Source organism: Nicotiana tabacum, chromosome 18 (assembly GCF_000715075.1).
Source record: "Nicotiana tabacum cultivar K326 chromosome 18, ASM71507v2, whole genome shotgun sequence".
NCBI lineage: Eukaryota > Viridiplantae > Streptophyta > Magnoliopsida > Solanales > Solanaceae > Nicotiana > Nicotiana tabacum.
In genome coordinates this window covers 48,401,494-48,411,180 of record NC_134097.1, presented here as the reverse complement: position 1 = coordinate 48,411,180, position 9,687 = coordinate 48,401,494, and positions in this window count along the sequence as shown.

Here is a 9,687-nt window from a genome sequence, read left to right as displayed (position 1 = left end):
TCGAAGCAACATACTAGTGGCCAAGGCCATCGACAAAACACAAGTTCGACTTCGTTCAAATCACGACGAGCTACTTCGTCGACAGTCAAAACAACATCCTAATGGCCAAGGCCATCGACAAAACATGAGTTCGACCTCTTTCAGATAGGTCTCCATTAATCGACAAACGACTTCTTCCTACGGGAATCACGACGGGATACTACTTCAACGACAGTCGAAGCAACATCATAATGGCCAAGGCCAACGACAAAACACGAGTTCGACCTTGTTCAAATCATGACGGGTTACTTCAACGACAGTCGAAGCAACATCCTAATGGCCAAGGCCATGGACAAAACATGAGTTCGACCTAGTTCAAGCAGGTCTCCATTAATCGACAAGCGATGTCTTCCTACGTGAATCATGACAGGATACTACTTTGACGACAGTCGAAGCAACATCCTAATGGCCAAGGCCATAGACAAAACATGAGTTCGACCTCATTCGAACCACGATGGGCTACTTTAACAACAGTCGAAGCAATATCCTAATTGCCAAGGCCATCGACAAAATATGAGTTTGACCTCGTTCAAACAGGTCTCCATTAATCGACAAGCGACGTCTTCCTACGGGAATCACGATAGGATACTACTTCAACGACAGTCGAAGAAACATCACAATGGACAAGGCCATCGACAAAACACGAGTTCGACCTCGTTCGAACCATGACGGGCTACTTCAACGACAGTCAAAGCAACATCCTAATAGCCAAGGCCATGGACAAAACATGAGTTTGACCTCGTTCAAGCAGGTCTCCATTAATCGACAAGCGACGTCTTCCTACGGGAATCACGTCGGGATACTACTTCGACGACAGTCGAAGCAACATCCTAATGGCCAAAGCCATCGACAAAACATGAGTTCGACCTCGTTCAAATAGGTCTCCATTAATCGACAAGCGACGTCTTCCTACGGGAATCACGACGGGATACTACTTCGATGATAGTCAAAGCAACATCCCAATGGCCAAGGCCATCGACAAAACACGAGTTTGACCTCGTTCGAACCACGACGCGATACTACTTCGATGATAATCGAAGCAACATTCTAATGGCCAAGGCCATCGACGAAAATATTAGTTCGACTTCGGTCGAACAACGATGGGATTCTACTTCGACAATAATCGAAGCAACATCCCAATAGGCACGGGCGCGAATGTCATGCAATAAACAAGAGAGAAAATGACAAACAAACAAACCGATGAAAGTAAAGTTTACATTGCAACAAAATATCATTTACATTTGCCCCTACGAACAGGCCCTAGTACGGCCCGTGCCAAAAAATTCCTAAGCAAAAAGTGAAATATAAACCAAGACTACACATCATCCTCAGCGGGGTAAGAATCTTCATACCGCGAATCCAAAGCAAGGTGATTCACGTCATCAGAATTGACACCTTCCCCGTCAGGAGTGAGGGGGTCGTATCCACATGAGTCACGGGCTGCACGCGCTTCGGCATGCACCGCCTGAACCTCCACCTCCGTTGCCCTACCCTCGGCGTGAAAAGCCTTATACACATCGAGCCGAGCCTCTACATGGACCCCAACTCATACAAGCGATGAGGCGAGCCCTGATCGGCTGAGGCACGAGACGTGGAAGGCTGAGAATGTTGATTTGCCTCCTCCGCCCTCAGCGAAGCCATTTGCCCTCGCAATGCGGCCAACTCCGCCTCCAGCTCCCTAACACGACCTTCAAGCCCTAAAATTTGACGATCGGAGGCTTCCCTCTCCCCAGTAATTTCCGACCTAGAAAAAAGGGAAGGCATCCTCTAAAGATACCGACTTATAAATAGCGGATGCCAACTTACCAGCATTGGCGTTCAACTCGCCCTTGAGCCCGTCGACCTCCACTGCCTTAGCATTTAGCTCAGCGGTCAAGCCGGCCACCTTCAACTATAAGTCAGTGTTCTCAGCCATTACTCCCCTGACTCAACTCGAGCTCGTCCTCCTTCACCTTAAAGAAGGTCTCCAGTTCGCTATTACGGGCGATAGCCCTCACAAGCTCCTCGTCCCTCTCCTTCAGCTCCTCTATCCTATGCTCCAATTGGTCCTCCCGCTACTTAAGACCCTCGCGAAACACCTGGAATTCAGGATCCTGATGATAAATGTCAGACATCGCCAGATGTTTAGCACGATACTGATGATATTTCGATGACATCTTTTTATAGAGGCCCGTCCTTTTCCGTTCACAACGTTCTCTCTCCACCTCTAGGACGAGGGTCTGACAAAAGAGAAGGGCAGAGTTAGAAAACAAAATACACAACGTAGATTGTCACACCAACTCCACGACAAAAAGAGAAGAAAATGGAACCTACCTGCAAGGCCATATCAACGACCTTCTGAGGTAACTCTGCGTCGCTCATCGCTCCAAGCGTCTTGCTTCCATGAGCGACACATAAAGGAGAAAGGGCCGACGCAACCTGCTCACTGTTCAGCAGCAAGTTGTAGCTTTCCAGGACTACCACATCGGTAGGACCCGTCCATCCTCACCTCCACATGGGTATGACGACCCAAAAATTCACTAACGTCCTCCGGGGCAATATCCGAACCTGAGCCATCACCCTCGACACGAGGTTCTCCAGTATTGAATGATGCGCCATCTTCAATGGACCACACTGAATTGGCTCCTGGGCCAACTCCCTCAACTCGGGGAGACCTCCCCGACAAAATGGTGTCGACCATGAATACGGACACCAGGACTATCCGAGATGGGCATCAGTATCCACGCCCTTTCCCAGCTCAAACCTTCTCTTTTTCCTCTCTAACAGCTCGTCACCGTTAGAAGATTCATCAACGAGATGTGAGGTCGGTGCCAATGAGGCTTCTTCCCTCATGGACACAGTTCGAGACAAATCTCCCTATTGAGGAATTTGAGGACGGTCTTCCCCAACAGACTCGCACAAAATGAATCGTGTGTCCGCAGTAGGAATGGCTTGTCTAAAAGCAGGAATTGGCGCCCTCCGCCTAGAAGATCCCCGACCTGTCATCACAAAGGTTCATATAGTTAAGTAGGGTCGCATGGCCTATGAGGTAGTAGAGTAAACGTTTACCTGAGGAAACCCTAGGGCCATAACGTTGCATGAAGGTAGACTAAGTCTGAGTTTCTTTCGCATGGTGCAACAGGCGAGCGACCCAGTTTTTGAGACCCGCGATGGGGCGGGGTGGATGACCCATAACTGTAGAACGACGAGTGAGTAAAAGTTACAATAATTATAGAAAACAGGGGGATATAATGAACGTCAATTCTTAAAAGTTCTATTTCGTCGCTCCAGAAATCCGGCGGGGTCAGAAACGATGTGTTCGGCCTTGATAAAGAAGTACATGTGCCAAAACGTACGGCTCGCCCGGTCATCCGTTTCGACCACCAGCCCTTTTGTACCACGAAGTCTTAAATGCACCATGGTACCCCTAAGGAAACCAGACGTGAATAAGTGCAAAAGATGATGGACGGAGACATCACATTCTGCCAACTCTGCATACTTAGTCAGTAACAGAAGCACCTTGAGCGTGTACAGCGAAAGCTGAGCCAGGAAAACCTGATAAAATCTACAGAATTCTTCCGCTAGGGGGAAGAGAGGAAGGGTGTAGCCGATCACAAAAGGATATTCGTAGAAAGCACAGTACCCGGGCCTGTGGACGTCAACGTAATCTTCCCCCGCCAGAATGATCTTTACGTGGGCAGGAATACCATACTTTATGCGGAGGGCATCAAGGTGAGCCTTCTTTGTCTTAGAAAGTACGGGGTTTCAAGTAGGGGGCGGATCTTTGAGGAAGTCACTCCAGGATAGGGGATGTCTCGGTAGTAGCGCCTCCACTGTGAAAGGGTTGTCACCTTCTTCTATCTCCACCTCTCCGCTGCCGGAAAGAGGTACTGTGGTTGACGGAGAGACTTCAGGAACCTCTTCATTAGTACGACGAGACCTTGGCATGGTTTCGTTTAAAAGGAGTAGCTACACAAAGGGAGTGAAAGGGAAGAAGCTTCCGGCCAGGAATGAAAATGGGAACAAGAAGGTGTAAGAGCAAATGAAGAAGACTGAAGAGTTATCAAGGGAGAGTGGCTAAAGTTTTTCAAAAAATCAAACCCTTCATCTATTTATAGGGTTGGATGGTGCCAAAATCGAGGCGGCAGGTTTCAAATCAGCACAAGAATCAAAGCGCCAAACCGTCAGTCTTTGCCTCGAAAATCCGCATAATGATGACACATATAAAAGCTGACGCCACCCCTGGGTTGCGTGTACTCTTTGGTGCTCCGCCGAACATGATAGCCACTTCTAGTTGGCCACGTCATAACATCCCAACGGGTCAAATTCCTCTCAAGGAAGGCATAAAGTCCACTCATCGAGGATGCATCCGGTCGCGACCTCGACGAACGGAGGGACTAACTGTATCGGTCCAAATTTGATCGACCACGACCTACAGCGAGCATGACAAATGACTGAGCATCTACGAGTTGACACCTAGAGGGATACGACCCTATGGTAAAAGGAAAGACAATACAACATCGACAGTAGAATCGGCACATTAGGAGACCTAGGGAATATTCCTTAGATATTTCTTAACTTGTCGTTCCTGCGATTGGAAGAAACTCCTCAGTATATAAGAGGGAATGAAAGCCTTGTAAAGGGGGGATGCACACTTTGTATAAGTCACCAACCTAGAATGAAAAATATTATTTACAAATCTCTTCTCTCTACTATTATTATCCTAGAGTTTATTATCTTCAGCTACGATTTACCGCTTCTTTATTGATTGATTTGTTCAAAAAGGTTTTAATATCTTTTGAGTCCAACACCGTAATCGGCTAGCTACATCTGCCCCTCATCGTAGGAGAGGCGGACGTTCCTGGGGGGTTGATCTTCGCTGAAAATAGTAAATCAAGCATCATTGCGCGAGCCAACGCACGGACAAAAATCACATGGGAGCTCGTCCGTTTGGTATGCGTAAATACAAGGGCCAGACGTGGTGCCGGTTAGTCCTGACCAAAATTGGATTAGTTTATTAGACGGCCTTCTAACCACCTTAGGTCATATAAACACCCCACCGAAACATCTTGGCGAGGGGGTTATACATCTTTGGAGGCAAAGAACGTGCAAGGAGCAGAAATATACGGATTTGGCACTGAGTTCACATTTTTTTCTTCCATTATTTCTTGGCCGTACGTACATGAATTTTTTTTACTACAATCGTGAATACCATATAATGTGTGGCTTAAGTACTTTAGTTCTTGGGGTGTGGCTAACATGGTGATTGACGTTTATTGATTACTACTTTGTTAATACAAATTATCATCATTGGTTATTTCTTTAATTCTGGATTTAATTTGTGAATTATCTAGCCACCAATTTACCTAATATTTATGTAATGCATGGGGAAGCCATATTTAGATTAGAGTAAGATTTACCTAACAGTCTCACTCAGTTGAATGTCTCACTATATTCGTTCATGATAAATTCAATACCATAGGAATATAAGATTGATATATTGTGAATAGGTGGGTACTGTTACGGGAGCATACTATTCATATAAACAATCCGGTTAACTATCAATCACAAGTAATCAGATTGATGAATGTATTTACGAACTCAACAGGATTGATAAACTGATAATGTGGGGTCCATCTCATGATTTAAGGCCTTTGATAAAGACTTCTAAGTCTTTTTCTTTGAATTGGCAGCAACCGTTTCTGAATAGTAAACATTGAACAAAAAGAAGAAAAAATAGTATGCTGAGAGGAAAATGTCAAATATATTAGGCGTGAGAGAGTGAGGCTCCGCCTATAAAGGAGAGCTTCGGCTCTCATCTCCACACAACAATCTCATAGGAAAAATATATCTGAGTGTTAGAAAGAAAGAGTGTGGTTAATTTCACAGACAGAGTATAAGAAAATAGTCTGTGATAAAAATAGAGAGTGTGTGATATTATAGTGAGGTTGGAATATCAAAAGAGGGTTATTTTGTTTTGAGTGGTGTAGTGGACTTTGAAGTATTTTACTCGGACCTACAAAGTATAAAATTTCTTTCTATAGTGATATCAGTTGCTCCTCTCGGGGCTGTGGTTTTTTTCCTTTATTCAAAAGAGTTTCCACGTAAAAATCTTGGTGTTATTGTTACTCTTTTATTCTTGTTAATTATCGTATCTCAGTGCTGCATTATTATTCCGCTTTTATTAGCGTAAATATTATTTCTGTAGGGGGTTTATTCCCAACAACTGATATCAAAGCACATGTTCTGCTCGTTCACAGAAGTACTATTTAGTCCGTGGAAAGAAAATATCCGGAGTAAAGTACAAGGTAGCAAAATTTAACGGAGATATCGATTTCTCAATATGGTAAAGAATGATGAGGGATCTGCTCATCCAACAAGGATTACACAAGGTACTAGATGTTGATGCCAAAAAGCCTGATACCATAAAAGTTGAGGATTGGGCTGACTTGGATGAAATGGATGCTAGTGCAATCAGGTTGCACTTATCAGATGATATGGTAAATAACATCATTGATGAAGATACCGCATGTGCCATTTGGACAAGGTTGAAAAGCCTATACATGTCCAAAACACTAAAAAATAAATTGTACCTGAAGAAGCAACTATACACCCTACACATGGGTGAAGGTACAAATTTTTTGTCACATGTAATTATATTTAACGGACTAATCACATGCTCGCCAACTTCGGAGTGAAAGTCAAAGAAGAAAATAAAGCCATATTGTTATTGAACTCATTGCCATCTTCGTACGATAATTTGGCAACAACCATCATGCACGGTAAGACCAACATTGAGTTAAAAGTTGTCACATCAGCTCTTCTAAATAAGAAGATGAGAAAAAAGCCTGAAAATCAAGGACAGGCTCTCATCACAGAAGGTAGAGGCAAGAGTTATCAAAGGAGTTCGAGCAACTATGGTAGATCCAGAGCTCGTGGGAAGTCTAGGAACCAATCCAAATCAAGAGTCAGAAATTGTTACAATTGTGATCAACCAGGTCACTTCAAAAGAGATTGCCCAAATCCAAGGAAGGGCAAAGGTGAAACCAGTAGCCATAAGAATGACGACAACACAATCGCCATGGTGCAAAACAATGATAATGTTGTCCTCTTTATAAATGAGGACGATGAATGGATTCACTTGTCAGGTCCAGAGTCAGAATGGGTGGTTGATACAACAACATTTTACCATGTCACATTGGTAAGAGATCTTTTTTGCAGATATGTAGCAGGTGATTTCGGCACTATGAGAATGGATAACTCATGTTACTCAAAGAATTGTGGGGATTGGTGACATTTATATCACGACAAATGTCGGATGCACATTGGTTCTAAAGGACGTGCGGCATGTACCTGATTTGTGAATGAACTTGATCTCGGGAATTGCTTTAGATAGAGATAGATATGAGAACTATTTTGCAAATCAAAAGTGGAAACTAACCAAAAGGTTATTGGTGATTGCGAAAGGAGTTTCTCGTGGCACGATGTACAGGACAAATGCAAAAATATGCCGAGGTGAATTGAACGCTGTACAAGATGAGATTTCTGCAGATTTGTGGAACAAAAGAATGGGTCATATGAATAAGAAGGGATTGTAGATTCTTGCTGAGAAATCACTCATTATTATGCAAAAGGTACAACAGTAAAACCTTGTGAATACTGTTTATTTGGTAAGCAACATAGAGTCTCATTTCAGATATCGCCTGAAAGAAAATTGAATATTTTTGATTTAATATATTCTGATATTTGTGGTCTAATGAAAATTGAATCAATGAGTGGTAACAAATATTTTATTACTTTTATTGATGATGCTTCAAAAAAATTATGGGTTTATATTTTGAAAACCAAAGATCAGGTGTTTCAAGTTTTCTAGAAGTTTCATGCTTTGGTAGAATAGGATACGGGTCAAAAGCTAAAGCGTCTGCGAAGTGACAACGTAGGCGAATACACTTACTATTCAAGTCATGGGATCAGACATGAAAAGATAATTCCTGGAACCCCATAGCACAATGGCGTAGCTGAGAGGATGAATCGCACAATTGTGGAGAAGGTGAGAAGCATGCTCAGAATGGCTAAACTGCCTAAGTCATTCTGGGGTGAAGCAGTTCAGATAGCTTGTTACCTGATCAATAGGAGTCCATCAGTTCCATTGGCATTTGACATCCCAGAGAGAGTTTGTACCAGCAAGGAGATGTCCTACTCGCATCTGAAGGTGTTCGGTTGCAGAGCTTTTGCACATGTACCAAAAGAGCAAAAAACAAAACTGGATGATAAATATGTTCCCTCAATATTCATCGGATATGGAGATGAAGAGTTCGGATACAGATTGTCGAATCCTATAAAGAAGAAGGTCATTAGAAGCAGAGATGTAGTCTTCCGAGAAAGTAAAATTGGAACTGCTGATGATATATCAGAGAAGGCCAAGAATGGTATAATTCTAACCTTGTTACCATTCCTTCTTCTTCTAACTATCCTATAAGTGCAAAAAGTATGACCGACGAGGTTGCCTAGTAGGGGGAGCAACCTGATAAGGTTATTGAGTAGGAGGAGCAACTTGATGATGGTGTTGAGCAAGTGGAGCGCCCCACTCAGGAAGAAGAACAACCTTAACCTTTGAGGAGATCAAAAAGGCCAAGGGTAGAGTCATGCAGGTACCCTTCCACAGAATATGTCCTCATCAGTGATGAGGGGGAGCCAGAAAGTCTTAAGGAGGTGCTGTCCCATCCAGAAAAGAACCAGTGGATGAAAGCTATGCAAGAAGAGATGGAATCTCTACAGAAAAATGGCACGTACAAGCTGGTTGAACTTCCAAAGGGTAAAAGACCACTCAAATGTAAGTAGGTCTTTAAACTCAAGAAAGATAGAAATGAAAATATGGACAAATACAAAGCTTGATTGGTGGTTAATAGCTTCAAATAGAAGAAAGGTATTGATTTTGACAAAATTTTCTCAATGAAGTTGACAAAATTATCAAAATACATCAAAACTAGTTAAAAAGTACAAACCAATGAAGTAGGGATGGAAATTTCTTCAAAGTCCTGTTTAGTCCGAGGTCTAGGTTTCAAAAATGGTGTAGAATGACAAAATCCCAATTTAGAGTTTCTATTTAACCGGCTGTTAGGTTTTCTTCGTGTTCGCAAAGCACCTGCCGCGATTGCGAAGCACACAGGGCAGTTGGGCTTCCCTTTCGCGAGGTCCCAATCGTGCTCGCGAAGGCATCCCCAGCCAAGCCTCCGCATTCGCGGCCTGCTGGTCGCGTTCGCGATGAAGAACTCCCCTACCTTCCCCACAACCAACCCAAAGTTATGCGTTCTCGAGGGGTCTGTCACGTTCGCGAAGAGAAGTCCCCCCCCCCTAAGCAATCGCATTCAATCTCTCGCGTTCGCGAAGAGTAACTATCACCTCTCCCAAATTTTCCCTTCGCGATTGCAAAGTACTGAGCACTAGTAGAAAAACTAGCAATCTTACAAGTCCAAACATGGTCCGAAATCAATCCCAAACTCGCCTAAGCCCCTCGGGCTCAAAACCGAACATGCACACAAGTGTAATAACATCACATAAATTTGCTCGCTATCTCAAAACATCAAATAACAAGAATCAATCATCAAAACTCAAGATTTCAACCTGAAAACTCATTTTTTACAATCTTTCACATAATGCATCGAAACG